We start from the raw sequence: 26,823 nt of genomic DNA on the forward strand, positions 1-26,823 counted from the left end.
CAAACCTGAGAAGACAGGGAGCAATCATTAGCAGAAATCCTATCACAAATAGGGGAGTAAGGGTAGGGGTCAGCCAGGTGACAAGAGTGGAGTTCAGTCATCCTGGCCAGAGGTCATTTGATTCTTCTTTTTTTTTTTTTTTTCATTTGATTCTTCTTGCCTCAGTCTTTTATTTAGACATCTGAGAGTTTTGACGCTGCTTCCATTAGACCAGTTTCAATGATGCAGCACCAACAGGAAGAGGTGTGTTCCCTTTTGTCTGCTGTCAGATCTAGTTTGTGAGTGTTCTGCAAGAAAACCTGAGCAATAAATGTTATTTATCTTTGCAGGGATGTCAGGGGGGCAGCCGATTCCTCTAATACCTTCTGGAGTTGCTATTCTAGCTTTTGGTTGGCAGTGACTGCATTACCAAGTCCTCTTCTTGATATGACCTGTGTTTAGTAGAGATCTCTATATTTCTGTGACTCAGAGATAGACAGTCATACTAGCAAGCACAGATTAAGCCTACCTATGTAGCTTCAGAGGATCTGTAGGCCTTAAACTGACTAAAAAACGTCTGATTTTGGAAGTTTCTCTTGATAGTCAGCAGGTACATCTGCTTAAGTATTTCCCTCTTGTAGCTTCCAGTCTTCATTTATTCTGGGGGGGGGTTAACACAAGTGTACATCTTAGGTTGCATTTAACTATTGTTTATTTTATATGGCCAAGAATGGCTATATTTCAGTTTTAACTGTTTTACTAGGTGTCCAAGATCAAGTTGGTCAAATTGACCTGTTACTGATTTTCTTGGCCTCTGTATTTAATCTCAGTCTCTAAATTTGATCTTAATTGTCAGCAAGCTAGTCTCACCAGTCATAAAGTAAAAGTGCTGGGTTTTAACTTCAATGTCTATGACTTTACAGTTATTTACCCCCTTTTATCTAATTGGGGTTTACATTTTCTGTCCTACCGGTGATGCCTTACAATTTCAAGTGAATTTACGGTGTTTGCCTTTGAAGCAGTACTTCTGCAAAAATTAATCAGGCAACAGTTATAGAGTTTACAAGGAAAATACAAAATGGAATCACCAACAGTAGAACATTCAGTTTGTGCAATAGGTGTCCTGAATTTTAGCTGAGTCTGAGTTATGCATTATATCCCCTCTTTGAGATCACAGTAATCTTTACAACAAACATCAAACTTTTGACACAACTTTTAATGAATTAAAGTCTGGCTTTCTTTGGAGCCATTCTAATATGCAGCTGGGTGAGGCAAGCCTTATTTCAGTTAAGACAGATCTTTACACAAAATAGATTTTGAAGATAAAGTGGAGATCAGATGGAGCTCTGTTCTCTGATGGAAATGCAGTTCTAATGAGTTACAGCAGTAATATTTATATATGTCTTAAAATCAGGTTAAGGATGATGTAAACATTATTCTTTGTTTTCAGGAAAGTTACAGAGACTAGGACATCTACGTAACTTTTTTGCAGCTGCAAAGTGCAATGTTAGCAGCTCTGTGTAGCTCTCAAGAAAGCCCACTGTCCAAAGTTTCTGTAAGGTGGGCAGGAACCAGAGAAGGGAGCTGAGGAAACACTGGTTTTCTGACAAAGGAATTCCTTCCTGTCCAAGAGCTGTGTTTGAGAACAATGTCCGAGCTGATAGGATTCTTGCACAGAGCCTCCCCAGTGAGGGTATTGCCACAGCAGCCAGGCATCTTGTGCCACTGCATAGGAACATTCCTAGGTACTAAGCCACAGCCTGTCTCACGTACATATAACCAACTTAGTTATATGCAAACTTGTTGAAATTTGCCCTTTACTTACACAGACTTTCTTAGCAATTACTTTGACCCTCATATATTCCATCACACAAGAACTTTCTGTCTTAGAATCACTCTTTTACTTTCTAATGAATACATTCCCATACTTAGAACCTTGTGTTTTTCCTTCCTATCTGGTGAGCACTTTGTGGTGAAAAATTCACATTCCTTCCATATAGGCCAATGGGTGTGAGCTATCAAGAAGGCATATTGGAATCTGTGTAGATGTTGACCTGTTTACCTTTGGATAAAATTAGAGCCCTGATCAGAGCAAAGAGTTCTGCCTTTTGGGAAGTGGTCCCTTCTGGAAGGCAATTGACTTCCAGTACTGAGGCGGTGGTGACAACTGTGTAAAGTGGCTCTACAGCATCCATCAGGACCCAGCACAGAACTGCAGCGTACAAAAATGGTTAGGTCAGGTGAGGGGAGTGGGTAATTTAAGAGGTCCTCACGAGGTGAACGTAGCACCTCTAGCACCTGTGGGAGTGGAAGGGATTTATGGCTTAGGAGAACCTGCTGTTGAGTGGAAAACACAGTTATTGGTTGAAGTAGGATGAGTTTTAGAGCTTCCTTAGTTAATTCAGCTGCTGTTGCTCGTGCTTGAATACGTGGTAGCCACCCACAAACCGTGGAATCAAGCTGCTTGGAGAGGTATGCCACAGGTCTGTGAGAAGGTCCAGTTGGTTGCATGAGGAGGCCAGTGGCAACACCCTACTTTTCACCCAGGAAGAGGTGGAAAGGACGGTTAGGGTTGAGAAGAGAGAGAGCAGGGTTAGGATATAAGAGCATCCTTGAGCTTGTAAACAGAGTTGGTTATCATCTTGGTGGAGGTAAGGGACCCATGTGGAGTCTATTTTACTGCCTGATATAGGGGTTTGGCAAGGAGTGCAAAATTAGGGATCCAGTGTCTGAAAAAGACAGGTAAACCCTAGAAAGAGAGAATGTAATCTGTCATTTCTGGCAGCTGTAAGTCACACAGGGCTTGGATTCTGTCTGTTGTGAGACTCTTAGAGGTAGGAGTGAGGAGTATGTCCAAATATGTGACTGAAGGGGTGGTGAGCTCAACTTTGGCTGGAGAGACTCCATGGCCTTGAGAATCCAGGAGGTTAAGGAACTGAGCAGTGTGAGTCTGGCAGGCCTTGAGGGACGGCTGCATAGGAGGAGGTCACCCACATATTGTAGGAGTGTGCTATTTCCCAAGTCACAAGTAGCCAAATCCTGAGCTAAGTCTTGCCCAAAAAGGTGAGGACTGTCCTAGAATCCTTGTGCTAAAACTGTCCATGTCAGCTGTTGAGACCTAAAGGATGTAGGATCCTCCTATGTGAAGGCAAGGAGGTAATAGGAGTCACAGTGAAGGGGAACTGTAAAGAAGGCATCTTTGAGATCCAGGACTGTGAAGTGGGTGGTAGAAGGGGAATGTGGGGAAGAAGGGTGTAAGGATTAGGAACCGCAGGATGGATGGGAATAACTGCCTCATTAATTAGATGGAGGTCCTGAACCAAGCGATAGGTTCCTGAGGGTTTATGTACTGGCAGTATGAAGGCGTTACAAGGGGAGTCAGTAGGGATAAGGAGTCCCTGACTAAGCAACAGGTCTACAATGGGTTTAAGTCCTTCCCTGTGAGTACAGGAAATTGGAAATTGGGGACATGAAGAAAACTTAGCTTCAGGTTTCATTTGGATAAGGACTGGCTTGTGGTGGAAAACTATGACTGACTTTGAAGTGTCCCAGACTTGGGGATCTTCCAGGTCTGGGGACAATGGTACGGTAGGTGGCGTGGGGGTGTTAGAGAATGTATAAAACAGATGTAGAAGAAGGTGAGCACTAGCTGTGTGCCTGGGAAGAAGCTGTAGTGTGGATCCTAGGGGTTGGAGAACATCTCTTCCTAGGAGGGGGACTGGACAGGAGGAAATAACTAGGAATGAGTGTGTACAAGGATGTCCCTCCAGGGCACAGGCTAATCTAGCTGTTCTGCTTGGGAATGAGGGTTTTCCATCAATTCCCATAACCAAAACCTGGGAAGGAAATAAAGGCTTAGAGTGGGCAGGCAAGACAGAATAGGTGGCCCCCGTGTCCACAAGGAAAACTATGGATTTACCCACTACCTGAAACTTTTACCCTGGACCATCTAGGGTTATAGGGGTCCTGGAATCCAGGCTCCTTTAGTCTTCTGTGAATCCCAAAAGCTCATGGGAAGGGACTGCCTGACTGGCCACACCTTTGCATAAAGATGCTGGGCAGTCACTCTTCCAGTGTCCTGCTTGTATGCAGGTGGGACATGGCCAGATGGGGGCCCCTGGGTATGGACATTGAGCCCAGTGACCTTCACATGTGCACTTGAAGCAAGTCCCTGGTGGAGAGGATTGCTGGTCTCTTTTGAAGCTCTCACTGGAGCAGCAGGCCAGCTACCAAGGCTTGAGATTGGAGTGTCACCTTTTTCTGTAAACAAGCTTGCCTGGCCAATTCAGCTGAAATTTTTTTTGGGGGGAGGTGTCATTATAGACTTTAAAGGCCATTTTTACCAGATCTCAGATAGGGGTTTGATGGTACTCCTTAGCTCATTTGAGATTTTTTCTTATATCAGGGGCTGATTGAAAAATGAAGTAGGTTGCTAGCACTGTAGCCCCAGAGGGGGATTTAGGGTCCAGTTTAGTATATCTAGTAAGGGCCTCTGTATGGCAGTTAAGAAACAGAACTGGATTCTCATCTGGATTCTGGGTAATTTCCCTCAGTTTATCAAAGTTTACCACCGTATTGGAGACTGTTTACATACCTGCTATGAGGTATTGGACCATGCAAGCACAGTAATGGTGGCTTTGTTGGCCTTTCTGATACTTCCAGCTTGGTTTGGTTATTGGAACCTGCCCCTGTGGGTGAAGTTATGTCTGTTAAATGGGCTTGGTCAGTGTGGTCCTGTGCTGCCTGTTGGATACCGGGAGTGGAAGAAAGGATATTAAGACTATAAGTTTGGGAAAGATACTTAAATTCCTTAATATAAGTAAAGGAATCAGCAGAGAAAGATCCTAAATGAGAATGGAACTTAGATTCACATAACCCCTTTGCACCAGCTACCTCTCAGAGAGGATAATGAAGCTCTGGGTTAGACAGTTGGAGAGTCTGATAAAGTTGCCTGTTAGTGCTGACAGGGGAGGAGGGAGCAGACTGAGCATAGAGGCATTCTGAAGGAGGAGGTGGGAGGGGAAGTAGGAGGGCTCTGAGAGGCAAGGGGGTAGGAGGAGTTGCATCTGCAGGAGGAGGGGACAGGTTTGCATGAGGAGGACAGGAGGAGGAGGCAGAGTTTTGGCCACAGCATGGAGAGGGTGGCTTTTGGGACCACTGCAGGGAGGAAAATGTGGGTGGTGGAGCAGGTAGAAGGAGGAGCGGGGCAAGCGCCAAATTCCAAAAAGAAAGCTTGCAAATGGCTGTGAGTGCTTTTCGGTGGCCATCTAAAACACTGAGGGTTGACCATGGTCGGATAAAAAACTAACCACTTTTCTGCCTTAAAACAATGGCTGCCCAAGTCTGTGAGAATTTGAAAGTCAAGAGTGCCCTCTGGTGGCCATCTTGAACCATTACTTAGAATATACTGAGGCCAGACCAAGGTTGAATAAAAAATTAACCGCTTATGACTTAAGTATCTGGAAAGTCGCAGTTTGGTAAAATTACGGTGGATACACCCCAAAGGAGTTTTGGGGTACGATGAGCTCCCGGTATTTCACATTAGCCGTCCAATTTTACCCAGAGAGAGATGTGCAGAGGCAGAAGAGGCATCTCAGTTCTGACTTGTGTACACTGGATGATGACTGGCAAGCCAAAAGCTGAGACTTCTCTCAAGTCTTGGGGGCCTGAGATGGACACGGAGACTAACTGGAAGCCCAGACGAGTATGCTGTGACCAGAGGTGGATGGGCAGAGGGAGTCTGTGGCCCGCCAAGAGAACAGAACCCTCTGTGGAATGGAAGGGAAATTGGAGCTGCAAATGGGAAAAAAAAACCCAGGGAACTTACCGTGCTTTGAAGCGGGTTGGAGCAAATGGAGCAGAGCTGAGCGGGATGGGACGGAACCTCCTGGTTCTTCTGAGGAGGGGGTGGGTCTCAACCCCAAGGTGGGGGAGCCTGAAAAACACCTCCCAGGTCTCGGCACAAAATGTAAGCTTGGTGGGCTCTGCGGGCTCAGCGGGCACAGTTAGTGGCCAAATAAAATCGAACATAAAGTGGGCAGAGCAAGCTTTATAGAAATTTGGCTCTCGGACAAAGTTCCCAGACCCCCGGGATATAGGGACCCGGAGAAAATCGCACGTGGACATGGCTGCCCAGGGTTTTTATAGGCTGGGATGGGAGAGGGTCCTGTTGAATGACATGAAGAGTGAAAGTGGACATGAAGAGTCAGTGGAACTTTCTAGCCCACTTGATGGTCACCTTTCACAGGCTGGCCTTTGTTCCAGTTCCTCAGCTCTGCCACCTGCAGTCACCTAAATTTCCAACCTAACATAGGATGCCTAGAAATCTTTTATGAGGCCTTCAGGAAAATCCTGCTATTTTCATGAAGAAACTCAGGAAGACAATAAGAAGACACACCACCCTGAATCCTGAATCCATAGAGGGCCACCTACTTTTAAAGTATAAATTTATCATTCAGTCAGCCCCAAACTTTTACAGGAAATTACAAAAATTGGCACATGGCCCTGATCAATCCTTAGATGAAGAATGCATCTTACATTTTTATAAATAGAGATCAAAAAGAAAGAAAAGGGAGCATAAAGACAAGAAAAAGGGCTTATTAAATATCATTCAAAATGACAGAAACTTTTCATGCCTTGCAATAGCCCATGCAACTCACCCATTTTAGGAGTGTAAGCAAACTGCCTAGTCCAAAACCTTAGAATAATGAAGCAGTGATTTCCCCCACCCTGTAGTTCTCACTCTGTTATCTGAAATTCCAACTGCTGCTTGGTTTACTAAGTTAGATTTAAAAGATGCCTTTTTCTGTGTACGCTAGACTCTGAATAACAATTTCTGTTTGCCTTTGAGGAACCAGATAATGTGTCCCAACTAACCTAGACAGTGTTGCCTCAGGTTTTACATGACCCTCATCTGTTCTGGACAAACCTTAGCTAAGGACTTAACAAAGTTCAGAGATAAAACATCTGTAATTGTTCTCCAGTATGTAAACTCCTAAACTTCTTAGCTGATAGAAATGATATCATCTCAAAAAAATAAAGCTTAATTATGCCATCAACAGGTTCAATACTACAGGAAAATAGACACCATAAGACAATATTCTGTCCCAGGATATTGTCCCAGTAAGGTCCCATAAATGGACCTTACTTCAAGTTCCTGTCCTCAGTTTACCTATGAAGCAAGATTTAATCTGTTTGTCACAAAGGGGAAAATAAATCCTGGATAGGCAGCCATATGCAGCTCAAAAACCAGTGGCATATCTCAGTGAGGAGCTTAGCATACTAGCTTCATTCTCAAAAGTAATGGAAAATAAGGTCTCATGATTTTCTTTGACATCTAAGCCTGTCCTGATAGAAATGGCTAAAATGCCCTAGGCACAAAGTTTCTGCTAAAACCTGTTAGCTCAGCTCCTTCCAGATCTCAGTCAAGGCTTACATTGAATGTAAACAGAGAAAACCTAAGGGCTCAGTAGGAGACCAGTCTGAAACCAAAGGAAAAAAAAAAAAAAAAAGAGAGAAAAGCAAAAGTTTTACCTGAACTCCAGCAAAAGTAAATTTTATGGTACTTTAAAGTAATTAACGGACATATCATTTTTTCCAGAATTCTTGTTGTTTTTAATTGAATATTTTTTTGAGTTTGTGACATTTTGATCACTTCTAGTTTTTAATTCAACTAGAGTTTTTGAACATCTGTTACATTGCAATGGAGATGCACCTATAAAGTTAGAAGGCCTTTGATTTTGTATTATTTGTATGTTGTGCTGTCAGATGTCATGCTTTGTCTGTATCAAAATTGAACTCTCCTAAAATTAAGATTTTTTTAAATGGATCCAGATACTTTTAATTCATATGATTTAAAAGGGTTCAACTTAAATTGGGTAAACCAATAAAAAGTAAAATGTCTTTGAAAATAACACACAAGTCTGTAGGTGGTCAAACTAATGAAATGTTGATGTTAATAAAATATATCAATTGTTTCTATAACTTTTCTTCAACAGGAAAGAGATGGCAAATATTCTTCAGGACAGTTGTCTGATATCTCGATTTTTACAAAATAAGTGAATTAGAGTTAACATGTATGGGATTACTCAAATGTGTTAGAGACATCTGATTAATTCACAAAGTTAAAATGCTAATTGTTAAATAACATCAAGTACACTTTAACTCCTTAAATTTCATGGGGTAACATACTTAAACATTATTGGTGTTTGCATAGGTTTGTAAATAAAAAGGGTTTAAAATTGCTTTGTGTTACCACTAAACTAAAAACAAGGTTACTAAGAGTTATGTCCTAACAGGTACAATTCTATATACAAAGGGTTCCAAAAGTTTCAGCTGTTTCAATTAGAGTACTATAAATAACAAAATATTTAATTTTATTAAAATGGAATAATTATCTAAATTCAGAAATTTCTTAAGAGTTGTATCAGAATGTAAACCAAAAGGGTCAACAAATAGGAAAGAGAAAATAAAAGGTTCTAGATATGGAAATTTAGTGAAGAACAAAATCTTTCTGGGAAAAAAGTATTTATGTGATAAAATACATGGGAGTCTAAGTAAGTGCTAAGAAAGTCTGTGTGTAAGTAAAGGGCAAATTTCAACAAGTTTGCATGTAACTAAGTTGGTTGTATGTATGTGAGACAGTTAAAACTATTTAATGTTTTTTCTAAGGTGAAATACTAATGTTCAGATATAAACCAAAGTTTAATCTATATGGTAAAATGACAAGAATTTCTTAGAAACACTAATTTACTCTTAAATTACTGTCTACTAAGATTTATTCTTTAAAACAATTAGTCTTTAAAAATTGGAGTTTATACAATTATGGTTAAACAACTGTTAGCGTCTTGTACTAAGTTACAGAGTCTAAATTTTTCTTTAAAAACTAAATTTGGTAATATAAAAGTGTCAAGGTAATTGTGAAATGGTCACTCTTTGTATATTAAATGTGTACATATTTTCCAGGTATACAAGTTTTAAAGCAGGGTATTTATCAAGCTGCTATTCTCCAAATTTAACTTGTCTATAACGGTAATTTTAAACTTATAAAGACTGAATTTTATTGGGGATTTATTTCTATCCTCTAATGTTCTATTATAGGACCTGTTATCAATAGGGTATACATAAAATTTGTTACTATTTACACTGAGATAAAAATTTTAATTGTAAATGTATTTCTAAAAGTTAGAGCCTGATTTGTTTAAAGGTTAATATTGTGAAATATGAAAACATTTTGCCACTTTGACACACAAAAGGAAAGTTAAAAGCTCTCTCAGGCTTTCTTTAATTCATGTTTTAGATATAATGTTAAATTGTGTTAACTAGTGTTCATATAGACTCAGGAATTAATCTATGTAAACTTCTTAAAATGGCATTTAAGAAAGAAGCAAAGATCAACATCAGAATTAGAACACTTAAGATTTGTAAAGAACCACCCCTTATCTGAGATAAGGCTCTGCCTCCCACCTCACTGCATGTTGGAATGGCTCCAAAATAAGTCAGACTTCAGCTTCTTTAAAGGTATATTCAAAAGATTATTTTTTGTTGTAAAATTACTGTAATCTCAAACAGGGGATATAATGTATACCTCAGCCAAAATTTACGATAGCTATTATACAAGCCAAATAATTTTTTTTTTACTTTTGCTAAATTCATTTTTTAAAACTGTTACCAGTTAATGTTTTGCAGAAGTAGCTGCTTCAAGAATACACAACCTAGGTAACTTGTGATAATAAGACATCACCTATAGAACAGATTGTGGTAGCTTCCAGTACTAAAACAGACTCCAGTTAGATAAAAGGGTAAATGACTGTAAAGTTATAGACATTGAAGTTAAAGCCCAGTACTCTTACTATATGACTGGTGAGACTGGCTTGCTGGATGATTAAGATCAAACTTAGAAATTGAAATTAAATACAGAGGCCAAGAAAAAAACCAGTATCTTGCCCTCAAAGTCAGCCTGGACCCAGGAAACAAGAGGAATTGTTTGAAGAGTTTTGCAACTTTGGGTGGGTCACACAAACTCCTGATCAAGGAGAATGATGAGGCCAACAGAGGATGAAAAGCCAGTCATTGCACCTGCTACAGAGGAGGGTCATGGAAAAGGGAGACACCCCTGATGTTTCCAAAGGAAGCCACCTCATCAAGGAGACCTTGCCTAACCAATGGCACTAATGGAGCTAAGAAGCTGCTCTTAAGTTCTCTACAAGTGACCCCTGTGGGAACTCAGCTGACTCTTTAACAAGACAGGAAGAGGTCATTTTGACCAGCTTGATCTTAGACACTCAGCAAAACAGTTAAAACCAAAATATAGCCATTCTTGGGCAATTAAAAGAAATGATAATTGAATGTAACTTAAGATGTACACTTGTGTTAGCCCACTAGAATAAAGACTGGAAGCTACAAATAAAAGAGTCTTGGGCAAATGTGCCTGATAACTATCAAGAGAAACTGCCGGAGTCAGAAATTTTTAGTCAGTTTACAAAGGTAAGCTTAATTCTATTTGTTGCTAGTATGATTATCTAGCCATAAGTAACAGAAGTATAGAGATCTCTACCAATAAAGGTATATTTTACAAAAATCAGATGACATTAAGTAGCTTAAATATATTTTCTGGGGACATCAATGACATTCAGCATTAAATGTTGTCTTTACATTCCTGATAACCTGGGCAATGTTAAAGTTCCCAAATTTGTACTCTTCAGCCTTTGTTAAGCCTTGTTATGGGAACAATTTTTCAGTTCTTCCACCTCCTGGTGACAGATTGACTTCTGTCAGCTTCATGATATTCATTGGCATGTTCCAGATTCTGCAACATTTACTTTGTACTATCTCATTTCAGTACTCATGTCTTTTTGTTCTTCTATCATAGAAGTGCCCAACCCCAGATGACTTTACAACCTGCTCTTCCCAACCAGATTTCTACCTTGGATCTGAATAAGCCCTTCCCCAGGATCACAGTCATGCTTGGGGTCTTTCCACAAGGTTGCAGTCAAGCAAGGGCCCTTCCACATGGTCACATTCATATAGACTGCATTCCACTGGGTCACAGTCATGCTTATGGCCTTCCCCAGGGGCACAGTCATGTATAGGCCCATCCACGTGGTCACAGTCATGCATAGGTTTCTCCTCACACTCACACTCATTCCTAGGGATGTTTTGAAGGGTCACAGTGATGAAAAGGCCATTCCCCATGGTTACAATCATGCATCAGCCTTTCCTCAGGGTCACAGTCATGCGTAGGCCCTTCCCCAGTGTCACACTCATGCATGTTTCCTACCTCATGTGAGAAACATACATAGGGCAATTCCCCAGGGTCACACTTTTGCATAGGCTGATTATCAGGGTCACAGTCATTCATAGGACCATTCCATAGAGTGACAGTAATGGATAGGTCCTTCTCCAGGCTTACACTAATGCATAGGTCCCTTCCCCAGGATCACAGTCATACATATGGCACTCTCCCAGGGTCACAGTCATGCATAAGGACTTTCTCCATGGTCACAGGTCACAGTCATGCATAGGCCTTTCCTCAGAGTCACAGTCATGCATAGGACCTTAGGCAATGTCAGAGACATGTATACATCCTTCAACAGGGTCACAGTCATGCTTAGGACTCTTCCCCAGTTTCTCAGTAATGCATCAGATTTTCCTCAGGGTCAAAGACATGCATACAGGCCTTCCAAGCTCACAGTCATATATAGACTGTTACCCAGTGTCAGAGTCATGCATAGGCCCTGCCCCATGCTCACAGTCTTAAATAGAGTCTTCTACAGGGTCACAGTCATGCATAGGGACCTTATCCAGGGTCACAGTCATAGTCCTTCTAGCAGGGTTACAGTCATGCATATGCCCTTCCTCAGGGTCAGGGTCATGCACAGGTCCTTCCCCATGGTCACAGTCATGAATAGGCCTTTTCCAATGGTTGCAGTCATTCATAGGGTCCTTCTGAAGTCACAGTCATGGATAGGTCCTTCCTCAGGGTCACAGTTTGCATAGGGCTCTTCCCCATGGTCACAGTCATGCATAGGCCCTTCCTCATTGTCACAGTCATGCATAGGGCCTTTCTGAAGAGGAAAGTTATTCATAGAAACCTTTCTGTGGTACAGTCATGAATAGGGCCCTTCCCCACGGTCACAGTCAGACATATAGCCTTTTCCAGGGTCAAAGTACTGCTTAGGGAATTCCAAAGGGTCACAGTAATGCATAGACACTGACCCAGTCAGGGTCAGTTTAGGCATTAGGCACTTCCCCTCTGTCAAGTTAATGCTTAAGCCCCTGACCCAGGGTAATAGTAATGCATTGGGACCTTCTCCAGGATCACAGTTGCATAGGACATTCCACATGGCCACACTCATGCATAGGATTTGCCTCAGGTTCATAAACATTCAGAGGGATGTTGGACCTCATTGGAACTAGATTTTCCCCATATATCTGTGAAAATCAGGGCCTTCACCAGGGTACCTGAGGGGAGCAGAGCACTCAACAAGGTCTCATTATTTCTATAAATCTTTCCCAATTCTTAGTGGGTCTTTGGGCCTTTCCCAGGGTCTCTTTCTGGCTCAACATCATTTTCAGGGTTTCATTAGAATTCAGGGTCTTTCCCAGAGTTTCAGTGAGGCTCAGAGGCTTCCCCAAGTGCAGGTCTTATAATCTTTGTGGTTTTCAAATTTATATCAGGATGGTCCTAGTGACTCACTGGACTCAGTGCTATATCCACAGTTTCAGTGAGGCCTAGAGGTTCTCAGTGGGGCTCAAATACAATTCCTGAGTCTCAATGGATGCTCAAGGACTTCCCCAGATTATCACTGAGGATCAGGGGCTACATAATTTTCTTATTGGGCTGAGGGCCCTTGAGTCTCAGGGCTTCCCAGAGTTGCCTTGGGGCAGTGATGCCTTCCCAAGGTCCAACTGGGTTCAGAGCATTTTCCAGAGTTTCAGTGGGACTAAATTTGTTTCAGATATTCTCAGTAGTGCTCAGGGAAATGTCTACAATCTCAGTGGGTAGCAGGGACCTCCACAAGGGTCCACAGGGATGAGACATTTTGCCCAAGTCTCACTGAGTTGCAGAGCCTTGCTTAGATCATCCGTGGAGCTTAGGGTCTTCCCAGTGTGTTACTGTGGCTCAGGGCCTTCCTTAGGTTTTCAGAGGGATCTGAGGCTTCCCAAGGGTGAAAGTGGTGTTCAGGGTTTTTGCCAGAATTGTACTGATCTCATTGACTTCCCCAGAACCTCAGTGTGGCTCATGTGGAGTACAGGACATTCTCTTGTTTCTCAATGCAGATTGATGCTTTCCCCAGTCTCAATGGAAATCAAGACCTTAACCAGAGATTCAATAGAGTGCAAGACCTTCTCTGGGGGGCATCATTGAGGCTCAGGGTGTTTCCCAGCATCTCAGTGGAACTCAATATCTTTCCAAGAATATCACTGAGGATCACAGTCTTACTAATGCTTTCTGGGTGTCTCATGAATTTTGCAGGTTTATAACATGTATCAGGACATTCACTAGCATCTTACTGGGGCTCATTGGCATATTCAGAGTTTTGATGAAACATATATCCTTTCAAACATTCTCTGAGGGGCTCAAGAACTTGTCCAGAGTCTGAATAGAGCTTAAGAACTTCCCCAACCAACTGGATTCAGGGCCTTCCTCATAGTCTTAGTAAAATTCAGGGCCTTCCCCAGGGTCTCATTGATTCTCAGAATATCTGAGGTACTTAATGGGGCTGAGGGTCATCCTCAAGTTCTCAGTGGGACTCTGATCATTATCCAGAATTTCAATGAGGTTCAAGACCTTGACCAGTGTCTTAGGAGAGCTCATTTACTTTGCCAGAATTTTATTGTGTTCACAGTCTTTCCCAGGGTCTCAGTGAAACTCAGAATCTTTCAGATTTCTCTGAGGGACTTGCAAAATACAGAGTTTCTCAAGGACATCACAATATTTCCCAAGAATCCAGAGGGATCAGAAATTTTACCAAAATTTCAGTGAATTCCAGGTTCTGCCAAGGTTCTCAGTGGGGCTCAGTGCCTTACCTCAGAGTGGTAGTGTTGCTCATGGACTATGACAGGGTCTCAGAAGGACTAGAGCTTTCCCCAGGGTCAAAGTAGTTTTCAGAGCCTTCCACAAGTTCTCAGTGAAGCTCAATCTACACTAGGATCTCAGTGGGCTATCTCTGTGGGCATCCTGGATTTTGTGGTTGTCTCACAGACCTCTCCTAGAGTTTCAGTGGTCCTTGGCACCATACCCACAATGCCACTGCATTCAGGGCCTTCCCAAGGACTCAGTGGCTCACAACTTTCTCCAGGGTATCAGGGGGCTTACAATCTTCCTCACAGTCTCAGTGGAATTCAGGGTTGTCCACTGATTCTCAGTGGGACTCATATTTTTACCTAGAGTCTCTGTGGTGATTAGGGCTCTTTGTAAATTCTCAGTCCAAGCTTAGGGCCTTGTACCAGGTCAGTGGTACTCAGAGCCATCCCAAGATTCTACATGTAGAACTGAACTTTCTCCAGGGTCTCAGTCTGGATCAGCACCTTCTCTGATGGCTTAAAAAGAATCAGGGCAATCCACTGAGTTGTCACGTCTAAGGTCCTTCTCCAGAATTTCAGTAGAACATTGAGGTGTCCACAGGTTCATGAGAGATTTAGATTCTTCACCAGTATTTCTTTGAGGCTAATGGTTTTCACTAATTTCTCAGTAGGTTCCAAGGGGCCCTTTCACAGTATTGCATTGTGTCTCAGGGCACATCCTGCACATAAAGGGGCTCATAACTTCTCCAAGGGCTTCAGTGGGATGCCTTCCACAAGGTAGCAGGACTTCAAAGAACCTTCTCCAGTACTTCAAAGGATCCTTCTCCAGGGAACTTTATAGGACTTCAGTGGAATTCAAGTACTTTCCCAGAGTTTGTGTGATCTAAAGGACTTCTAAAGTATCTCAGTAGAGTTCAGGGTCCTCACTGGAGTCTGAATAAAATTCAGGTTTTCCTATTACATCACTGGATTTCTGGCTTTTTCCAGGTCTCTAATGAGTCTCATTGACTTTCATAGTTATTCAGTGGATTGCAGGGCCTCGTCCAGGACTTCCTCGTCAGTGGGCTTCCTGGACTTTTACAGTCTCACAGTCATGTTCAGGGTGTTTTGCATATTCTAAGTCATCTCATTTCCTTCACCAGTCACTGCGTGAACTTCTTGAATATTCCCAGCCATATTCATTGTGGTTCAGGAGGGTTCCTAGGTTCTCAATGGACCACATATCTTGGCCAGTATTTCAGATGGACTCCTGGTCTTTACCAGGGTCTGTTATTCTCAGGGCCTTTGCAGTTTCTCAGTCATGCTCAGGGCTCTTCTCAGAGTCTCACTGGGGCTCAGATTCCTCCCAAAGTGCACACATGGTTGATTTCTTTGCTAGGGTCTCAGTGAATCTCAGAGCTTTTCCCAGGGTCTCAATGAAGCTCAGTGCCATTCCCAATGTCAGAGTTGTGCTTATGGCCTTCTCCAGCAACTAAGTAACACTCAGAGCATTTTTCTGGGTACCAGAGGGGTTTAGACCCTTTCCCCATGTCAGTGGGGACTCAGGGCCTACCCTAGCATCTAGCAGAACTCAGGACATTTTCATAGTTTCATTGGTTCACTGGGCATTCCCAAGAATTTTGGTTTTACTTAGAAATTTTCACATAAACTTTTGGGGGTTCGGATAATTCCCCATTATGTTTTGAAGAGTCTAAGACTTTCACAAGAATCTTAGAAGGGTTCAATGTTTCACTGTTTTCTCAGTGGTGTTCAAGATCTTCTACAGGGTCTTAATGAGGCTGAGAAACTACCACAGATTCACAGTTGTATGCAGAAATTTCCAGGAGACGTAGTGGACTCATAGCCTTGCCAGAATTTAAACAGAGCTAGGGCCATTCCTGAGTATAGAGTAGAACTAAGGTCCTTCTCCAGGGGTCAGTAGGGCTCCATCATTTTGCTTATGGGTTCAGTAGAACACAGGACTTTTTTCAACATCTCAATAAGGGTCAGTGTTGTTCCCAGTCTAGGTGAGGCTCAGTTGTATTTCTAGCATCTTAGTGAGGGTCCAAATCTTCCCAAAGAAAACACGGGGTTTCATAGTTTTCATGGGGTTCTCAGCAAATCCCAGGATCTTTACCAGGTTTTCCATGGAGTTCAGAGTCACACTCATGATCACAGTGGTGCTCAGGATCTTCCACAGGTCTGATTGTTGGTCAGGACCTTCTCTAGTACCAGAGTGTTCTTCAGGACTTTCCCAAGCATCTTAGTGAGGCTCATGGCTATCCCAGTATTTCAGTGGACCTCATAGTGTGAAAATATTGAGGTTCCTCAAGAAATCAAACATATGCTTGGAAGTGAGTGGGCAAGGAAAACTTTACTTCTGCCACAAAGTCATTCTGTAAAACCCAGCCAGGAAACACACTTGGGAATGCAGTCTACATCCTTTATTCCTATTGTGGCACTACCTCTGGCCTAACTGGAGGACTTTAGGGTTACAATCTATATGAATGGTTAATTTAATTTGGGGCAAAGAATGGGGAAGGGTATAAATAAAATGACTCAATTTTCTCTTACATCTCAATTAAGGTTAAATACTATATTTTGAAAATGGAACACCAGACTTTCCATTTCTCACAAGTCCCCATTTTAGCTTTTAAACATTTATTTTCATTTTCATTTTTCTCAAGTACCCATCAGTGGTGTCATCCATTCAAGATATATTAACTTTCTAATGCAGAAATCATCCACTATAATGACTTCTCCCCACGTTAGCCATCCCTGTAGCCATTCCAGTCATTACTAGCACTTGTTCTGGTCCTAACCAGCTAAGTTGAAGCTTGTGTGTTTTCAAGGTCTACATGAAAATCAAATCTACAGGATGAAAGTGATGAATGGCAACCTCTTGAAGTGGAGTCTGAGCAACAATTCATTTGATCATGATGGAAATGAAAAGCACAGATTATCTCTAATTGAATCAGAACAAACTTTTGTATCAGGCAGCAAATCTCTTCTTGTAGAGAAGTTTTAATTACTCTCAGTTTTAATTACTTTTGGGAGTACTGACCCTAATGTACCCCCTCATTACATGAAAAGAACCATTGTGTTTTGTTTTCAATGTCCATGTGTGCCTGTACTTTGGTTCCATTCTCCTGTCAGGTGTTTCAGAACAAGTTGGAAAATTGACTTATTCCTATGTACTGTTAGAGTCAGCTGAGATTTTTCATGGATCATTCATTAGAACATGTGAGAGGCTTTTGGCTCCTTTAGCTATTCTTCTAGCAGTTGTCCCACCTGCCAGGATGGACCAGGGTACTGCTGACCATATTTGACTTCCCTTGGAAGCATTAGAGATATTTCCTTCTCCAGAGATCCTCCTCTTTGCAGACTGTGCACTGGTTGACTTCCTGCTCTCTAGGGTCCCCTTGAAGCCCCTGATTGGGAGGCCATGAGACCCAGAATTGCAAAGCCCTTAGAGAAGTCTCAGTGTTCCTGGGTCCTAGCTGATCTTAGTGGGCAAGGGCCAAATATTGGTCACTATTCCTTGGCACTTTCACTTCATTGCCTTTGGTTTCCAAGTTTTGGGTTTAAACATCCAGCAACTCAGTTTCATTGGTAAATTTAATGTATATAATCTTATACTTACTCCTTCCATTGAATTGGGGTTTTACATTAGTACTGGAAGTCAATCTTATATCCTATTCTGTGCTACATGTGATGGCTAATTATCTCAAATTAACTCACGTTGTTCTGTTACAAGGAGTACTTCTTCAAAACACTAAAATCCAAAAATTATAAGTTCTATGTAAAATACAAAATGAAATTTAACAGATCAAAAATGTGCTCAGTTTGCATGATAGCTTTAAACCAAGCAACATAAATTCTATATTACACTGGAATATCTTGGTGTTTATTTTGCCTACTCAGAAACACATGAATTGATCAACTCAATCATATATGGGACCCTTTACAAATTTTAATTTCTTTCAAAACTCTCTTAAAAACTGACATAGCTTTTATAATTTACCCAAATCTTTACTTAGTTTTGTATGCTATTCCTTGATAATTTTGGGATCATAGTAATTTCCTTTGTGCAGGTGATCCAACCCAGGGGCAATAAACTACTGAGCCACATCCCCAGCCATTTTTTGTATTTTATTTAAAAACAGGGTCTCACTGAGTTCCTTAGTACCTCACTAAGTTGCTGAGGCTGGTTTTGAATCTCACAATCTTACTGCCTGAGCCTCTCATGCTGCTGGGATTACAGATATATGCCACAAGGCCTTGTGGGATTACAGTAATATTTTTGACAAAAATCTCTCTATTAAATATAATTTAAAATGAGTGGAACTCTAACTTTCTTTGCAGTCAGTCTAACACAGGGTGAGAGGCTGATCCTTATCTCAATAAGGCAGGACTCTTGACAAATAACACAATGCAACATTTCATCTTGAAAATAATCAATAAACTGAGAGGTCCTAACTTACTCTTGTGTAGAAAAAGTGCCCAAATGATTCCCTATTTAACCATGTCAGCTTTTAAAGGAATCAGGCTCTTGTTACTTTTTAAGATACATTTATATTTCCACCCTTGTGTACAAATTCACACAAAAGTTTATGCCTACCTTATTGAAAAACAGGTTAGCAGAACATGAAATGACTTAAATAAATCTCCAATTAAATTTGCTTTTTCATACAAATCTGAAGGCCATTACCACTACAGACAACTTTGGTTTGGAGAACACCAACGTGGTAAAGTGCTCCCCTAAAGAATTTCAGTTCATGTTTTAAAGAGGCATCCAGGAAATAATGGGTCCCCATTAATGCCTCTCTCTTAAGGGGGATATGTCTATACTTTCTGTGACAAGTTATTTCTTGATTGAGCAAAATCTTGGTTGAGGTAACTTGATCGGGGCTAGGTTTGCAACACAGTGGTCTAGACATCCATGGCATGTGTTAGGCACTGGGTTCAATTCTCAGCATCACATATAAATAAATACAGTAAAGGTTCCTTGACAAATAAAAATAATTTTTAAAAAAGATAACTTGATCCTTTCTCAAGATTCCTTTGGCCCAAATGACCTTATTAACTCCTAGGACACCCCCAGCAGAGCAGGCTTTGTTTTCTTTTCCTGGGAGACAATTTCCAATGAAGTTGTTACTCTTTGGATGAGAATGTCATCTGTACACTTAATTTACATAACAAAGTTTTTTGCAGAAGAGAGATGGAGGGTTAGACAATATGGCAAACAAAAAATAAAATAGGAGCCTTAATGTTTCTCCCAGCTTATAATGTAATAGTGCTGGTACCCACTGCCATGTTCTTTGTGACTGGCAGTTTTCACACCTTGGATAAGATAGGACAGTTAATATTCTGGCACTCAGGTAATGGGTCCCAATTAAGGTTTTATTTTTTAATGTAAAGGCTAACCACATGATGTTAAACACTCCAACCAACACCTTTGTCCCAGAGAGGTGGAGGGGGGCAGATGGAAGTGGGGATGAACCCATATGAAGGTTACTCAAAATTCCAATGAAGGACTAACAGGACATAGTCAATTAAAAAAGCATGGGTGAAGCAATAACCTTGGTACCCTCCCAATGCCTGTACAACATAGATCTCAACCTTAACCCCAAAGCTTTTAGATGTCTGTTCAGAACAGTCTCTGTTCTATGTCTTCATCCAGAAACCATAAAACCTGTGTTAGGTTGTCCCTTGAATTACAGGAGTTCCTTCTTCCCTCATTCACACAAGTCTTACTCCTTTTTAATAAGATGCAATACTTCAATCTTTTACAGTTCTTTAATTAAAACACAGCTGAAACTTTTTTGTATGCCTAAAAACTTACAACTCTTACAATTTTAACCCATGTAATCTTGCTCTTAGTTAGGACCCAGAAATGCACAATCATAATTCCTTTTTTAAAATAAACTGATTTAAAATGCACATTTAATAGACCCAAATATATGAGAAGAGCGGTGACTTGAACCATGACTTCTAATTGTCTCATCACTGTCTTTGTCCTGGGACCTTCCTGTGCACAGGTGCAGGTCAGTATGACCCAGTTGCTATGGTGAAAATCAGTCAAACAAGGCTCTGTGCAAAGGCACTGAGGAGCATCAGTTGGGACCTTGAGCTCAGGCACCAAGTCCTAGGAATAGAGAGTTCTGGGCATAATAAGATAACCTCAATGTCTCCCAAGTTTCACTGTGATCTTCAGGTCTGTCTGATTTGCTGAAACTTTCTCACAAATAACTTTTTGATGACAAAACCTATATAATAAACATGCTGAGCTTGCTCTGAGTCATTCATCTTCCATCAGAAAGTAAATCTTCGCCGGCCCCAGCTTTTTCACTCTATGTGTGTCTTCTATCTTTTCTCCATCCCACATCACTCCTCACTGGTTTCTGAATTAACTACCAAGCTGCACACAGCATTTTACCTCATGGAATTCAAGAAGCCAAGAGTACTTGAATTTATATTTAGTTGATGTATTAGTATTTTAACACTGCAAATAATCTGATGTCTCCTCTAACAAATACATTCATGAAGATTAATCCAACTATGTAAAAACTAACTTACTGATTTGTAACTTAGGATACCCCTGGAAAACAAGGTATGAAACAAGTCTAATTAACTTTAAGTCCGTTATTACTGCCAAAGAAAAATCCTTAGAAGCAATGGCCATTTCACTTTAAACATTTTATTGGAATGAACACTCTGGCCAGCCACCTGGAAAACTGAGTGGTTTAGTAGAATCAAAACACCTTTGTTCTTACCAATTTAGAATGACCCTTTTTGTTAAAGTTTTATTTAATCATGTGAATTGAAATTCATTTGTATTCAATCATGACATGTATAAGTACTTATCAATGTATCAGTCAATTTTGATGATATGCACATAATACAGACAAGCATGTACGTAGACACACCATACAACACACAGGTTAAAATAAAGCCTGTTGCTTATTTTTACAGGATGACCATGACATGAAAGGGCCTGTGCACTTGGGAAAATTAGGAATGGAATGTTCCAGCCATGGTGGACACCAAAAATAAAGGTTCAGGTGGACACGTGTCTTCCACAGGGGCACAATTACTCCCACCACCAACACTGGTTGTTTTCCCTGCTCTTCAAAGGAAAAGAAGATTTACACATACGAGATCTTACATGTGTTCCTCATTCCTAGGCCTAGAATTTTCATTCCCCATTCCTGGAATTAAGCTTCCCCAGTCCTGAATCCCTCCTCATTGAGGTTTCTTGCACACCTGGGACCCCTGTGTGCTCAGTCCTCCTTACTGGGGATTTCATTCACACACCCCTCCTGCTTTCCTGGGTGTTGGCTTGTGTTTCTGAATAGAGGATTGATGATGACACTCTTTTGGGAAGTTTGTTGAACTCTTGTTTGAGTCACACTCTCACCACATCTGGGTTGTCCCAACCACCAAGGTGGTACTTGTTTCTAAAGCTGGACAATAGAGTTCCCTCCCTGGGTCTGTGCATGGCATCACCTGACTGCCAGAGTACTTGCTTGGCCCTCTCTATGTGGTGCCAATCCACTTTCTATTTTGGGTCCACTGTTAACCTCAGTGATCACAGATTCCTCCCATGCTCTGCAGCCAAACAACAAGGGAGTAGAAAGTTTCTGCTCTAATATGGGGCATCTTAACAACCCTGAGTTAGTTTATGGAACCCTGGAGCTGGTGCAGAAATTGTTAGCAATACCAAAAAAAAAAAAAAAAATCAAACATGTACTAGGAGCTGGGTGTTGAAGGAAAACTTCCCTTCTGCCAGAAGGGCATGCTACAGAATCTGGCTAGCAAGTAGGCTTCGGTGAGCAGTCAGAATGATTTAACTTTAATGCATGTTCACTCCTGCTCTGATAAGAAGATTGGTTGTAAAATCTGCAACATCAACTAATTTTAAAATTGTGGCAGGCAAATTCAAATATTATCATAAAAATGGGTATAACTGGATTTTTTTTTTTTTGAGCGAGATCAATGAATTTTTTTTTTTTTTTCTGGTGCTGGGGATTGAAATTAGGACCACATATCTACTGACAACATCTTCTGTGCTTTTTATGTTTTATTTTGAAGCAGGATCTCATGAATTTACAGAGGACCGTTCACATTGCTGAAGCTGGTTTTTCACTCACAATGCTCCTGCCTCAGTTTCCTGAGCAGCTGGGAGTATAGGAGTGTGCCATTTCACCTGGCTACAATTGGGGCTCACATCCCCAATAAGGTCAAATGATATATTCTTAAAATGGACCATCACACTTTCTATTTATCACATCATGTCTTATTATTGACCAGTATTGAGCAAGGGCCTTCAGAGTGAGGCTCAAAAACCTTTTACAGAATCTACGTTGTCTTGCTGTCTTCTCAGGCACTCAGTGGAGCTGAGAGTATTTACAAGGGGTCACATGGTGCTCAGGGTGTCTCCCAGAGTCTTAGTGAAACTCAGGGCATTCAGTAGAGTCTCAAAGGGGCTCAGTGATTTACCCAGTGTGTCAGTGGGACTTTGGGCCATTCCCATTGTCATAGAGGTGATCAGGGCCTTCTATACAAAGCTAATGGAACTCAGGATATTCCAAGTTTCTTAGTGTTGCTCAGGGTTTTCCCTAATATTTGATTCTGGCTCATCACTTTCTCTAATAAATCATAGGGCCATACCCTAGGATTTTATGAAGATCGTAACTGTTCCCTTAGTATTACAGGTACTTCCACAGAATGTCAATGAGTCCTGGGGTGTACACATTTGTTTGTATGGGGCTAAGATAGTTCCCACATATTTATTTGAAGCTAAAGTCTTTGCTATCTTTTCAGTGGTGTTCAGGACCTCTGCCAGGGTATAATGGAGATGCAAACCTTCCCCAGGGTTGCGTTTTTTCTCAGGGATTTTCCAGGTCATCAATGGAACTCATGACTTTTGCACATCTTGTGGACTCAGTGCCTTCCACTGAATATCATTAGGTCTCAAGATTTTTCCTCATATTTTAGTGTGACTCAGGGCTGTCCATAGTACTGTGTTAGGGATTGGATACTTTCCCAGGGTTTTTGAGATCTAAGGTTTTAAAAGTATCTCAGGGAAGTCAGGGACATCACTGGGATCTGAATGAAATTCAGGAATTTCCCACTATATAATTGTGTCTTGGTGCTTCTCAATGGGACACATGGCCTTTCCTAGTCAAAAATGGGGATCAGGGCCTTGCCCAGAGTTTCAGTGGGTTTTACTGCCTTCTCCAGTCTCACAGTCAGAGTTTCTTCTTCCACAGGCATAGTGGTCTGCTTACATTCCCAAGCACTCTGTGGGACACATAGATATTGCTAGTGTCTGTATGGTTGAGGATATTCCCTAATTTCTCAGTGGAACACAGTCTTTAACAGGTTCTCAGAAGGACTCACAGACTTACCTCCATGTCAGCTATTCTCATGGCCTTTTGCAGTGTCTCTGTGGGCTAACTGTATTTCCAGAGCTTCCATGTGGCTCAGAAACTTCCCAAAGACACACTGGGTACAGGGCAATCACCAGGGTTCCAGTGAATTTTAAGACCTTATCCAGGTTCCTAGTACCACTAACAGCAATTCTCAGGGTCACAGTGGGACTCAGGACATTCCTTGGGGTCTCATTGAGGTTCATTTCCTTCCCCATCCCTTCAGAGGAACTTGGGCCATCCTCAGCATCTCACTGTGTCCCAGGGCCTCTTATAAAGTCTCAGTGGAGCTCAGTGCCATTCACAATGCCTGAGTGAGGCTCAGTGCTGTTCTCAGACTCTCAATGAGGCTCTGAGTGTCCCCCCACACACATACCCTGAAGTCTGGGCCTTTATGAGGGTCTCAGTGAATTGTAGGTTGTTACACAGGTTCTCAGTGGAGCTCGAATCCCAGAGTTACAGTGGTGCTCTTTCTCTTCCCCAGACTCTTAGTGCAGTTTATTCCTACACCATGATTTCATTAGGGCTGAATGCCTTCCTCAAACCCTCTTTGACCTCATGACCTTTCCTAGAATTTCATTCATTTGGAATTGTCCACACAATTTTATTGGGGCACAGACACCCTCAGTGTTTCTGTTACACTTAAGAATCTAAGTGGTGTTGATGGCTTCCAATAGAGTCCAAGTGGTGTTCAGGGCCTTGAGCAGAGTCTTAGTGAAGCTCCGGGTCTTCCCCAGGGTCACCATGATATGCAGAGTCTTTCCAAGAGTCTTATAATTGTCATTGCCATCCCCAAAATCATGACAATTCCATACATTCCCAATGTCACAGTGGTATGCAGGATCTTCCTGGGGTCTCATTGGGGCTCATTCCCTTGCCCAGGGGCTTAGTAGTAAACATTGTCATTCCCTGAATTTCAGTGAGGTTTGGAGCAGTCCACATAATTTTTGTGGGCATCTGACCTTTCTGAACTGTTTCTGAGAAGCTAGACCTTAACTAGAGTCTCAGTGTTGTTCAGTCCATTCAGTGTGGTCTTAATGAGGTTCATAGTCCTTTCCAGTGTAATTGGGTTTCAAGGCTCTTGCAGGTCATGACTTTGTTTAAAAATTTTCCAAGTTTTTATGTGGCACTCAGGTCTTTCCCAAGGTTATCATAAAGCTAAGGTTTTCTTTAGGGTCACAGTACTGTGTAGGCTCTTCCTCAGAATCTTGTGTTCTCATTGTCTCCCCCAGAAACATGGTTTTTCCTGGGATTCTGTGGGGTAAGATATTTCCCCTGATTTTCCCCAGGATCTTAACTGGTCTTATGAACTTTCTCAAGTTCTCAGTGGGACTCAATGGTATTCCCATTGTTAAAATGAGGCCCAGAAAGTGTTCTAAGACTCACTTATTTCAGATGTTGCTAGGGTCTCAGTGGGTTCCAAGGCTTTGCCCAGGTTCTCAGTGGAGGTCATTGCTTTCCCAGGGTCACAGTGGCACTCAGGTTCTTCTTCAGAGTCTTATTGAGGCTCAGGGCCTTCCCCAGTGTCACATTGGTGACCAGGGTCCTCCCAAGAGTCTTATTGGAGCTCAGGTCTACTCCAGTATTTGCATGACCTCAGAGTACTCCACAAGATATTAGTTGGATTTAGATGCTTCCCTAGTTTTTTGGGAGGCCTTCTCTAGTGTCTTAGTGGGTTTCTGGACCTTCATTGTGTTCTGGATGACTCTCAGGATTTTCAGCGTGTCAGCATTCTCAGGATTTTCAAGGTCTTAAGTGGGCCTCATGCCCTCCCAAGAGTTTCAGTGTGGTTGAGGGCCTTCCTTAGCATTCAAATAAATTCTGTCCTTCTTCAGTGTCCCAGTGTTGTTCATGGACTTCCTCAGAGTATTATTGGTCTCCTTTTCTTCCCCAGGCAGTCAGTGGGGCTCTTGGACATTCTCAGTGTGGTTCAGGATATTCATGATGTTCTCAATGGGACAATGACCTTATCCAGGATCTCAGTGGGACTCAGTGGCCATTTTTTTCAGCACTTTTTGTAGTGTCTCAGTTTTTTTCAGTGCTATTCCCATAGACTTAGTGGGGCTCAGTGCCATTCCCAGGCATAGAGTGCTATTCAAAGTCTTCCCCACACTCTTATTGAACTCCAGGCCTTCCTTCTACAGATCAGAGTGCTGCTCAGGGCCTTCCCCAGTGTGTTGATGGTGCTCAGTTCATCTCAAACTTCTTAGTGGACCTTTGGATCTCAGTCTGCCTCAATACCATTCCCAAGGTTACAGGGCATTCCCTAGAGAGGGGTTCTTTTTTTTTTTTTTTTTTTTTTTTTTGCGGTACTGGGGATTGAACCCAGGGTATTGTGCTTGCAAGGCAAACACTCTACCAACTGAGCTATATCCCCAGCCCGAGAGGGGTTCTTTTTGAATCCTAACTGTTGGGGTGGTCAGAAGTGACTGAATGGGGGCAAGGCATCAGGCAGCTCCTTTGTGCCAAAAAGCAACCATCACACATTGACAGATAAACCCTAATGGCATCTTGCAACTGCCTGTCACTAACTGGAATCCTCAGCCCATCCCAGAAGAACATGGGTCCCAGCAGGGTCTCTGGCCAACCACAGGAAAAATATCCACCCCTCCCTACCTAAGCCTATCCCCCAACTACACCAGGGTACAAAATCTCTGCTCTATAAGAGGCCTAGAACAACTTCTCTGGCCCTTTACCTTGGTGGACCAGTGACTCTCACCTGAGAGCTTATCCCAAAAAGCTTTATTGAGGTGTTTGTGGTCTGATCCTTTTTTGTCCAGCATCTAATCTTACATTTGGGAGAGGGTTCTCTGGTCCAATTTCCTTCAAGTGAGCCAGGAAATTTCTGCACTACTTCCTTTCATTCATCTGGGTCAACAGAAGTGGGGTAAGTTCCTTGATTTCCCTCTGCCTTTTCGTTGCACATTCAAAAAAGGAGATCTGCCCATAAGTCGTGTGCTCACACCAGACCCCCACCCATTCCATTTGGGCCCAAGTAGATTGTGGAGATGTTCCAGTCTCTTGTAGCCCCCCCCCTCTAGGTAATACTGAAAGGTCATGGCAAACTTCAAGTCTTCCTTAGACCCCCAAATTCCTTTGGGCTGTCTATATTTTAATTTTGCCAAATTAGGACTCATCCAAGACTTATACCATAAGCAGCTGGTCTTTTACTCAACTGAGACTTGGCCTCAGTATGTCTTGGACAATGGCCCAAAATGGCCAGCAGAGGGAATTTTGACTTTCAAATCTTCACTGATTTGGGACAATTACTGTTACAGGACAGAGAAATGGTCAGAACTGACTTACATTCAAGCTTTTTTGGACTTACATGCTCCCTTCTCCCTTTGTTCTCCTGCTCCACTGCCTAAGTTTTTCTCTCCAGAAATTGTCCCAAGCATCTCCC

Source organism: Sciurus carolinensis, chromosome 11 (genome assembly GCF_902686445.1).
Source record: "Sciurus carolinensis chromosome 11, mSciCar1.2, whole genome shotgun sequence".
NCBI lineage: Eukaryota > Metazoa > Chordata > Mammalia > Rodentia > Sciuridae > Sciurus > Sciurus carolinensis.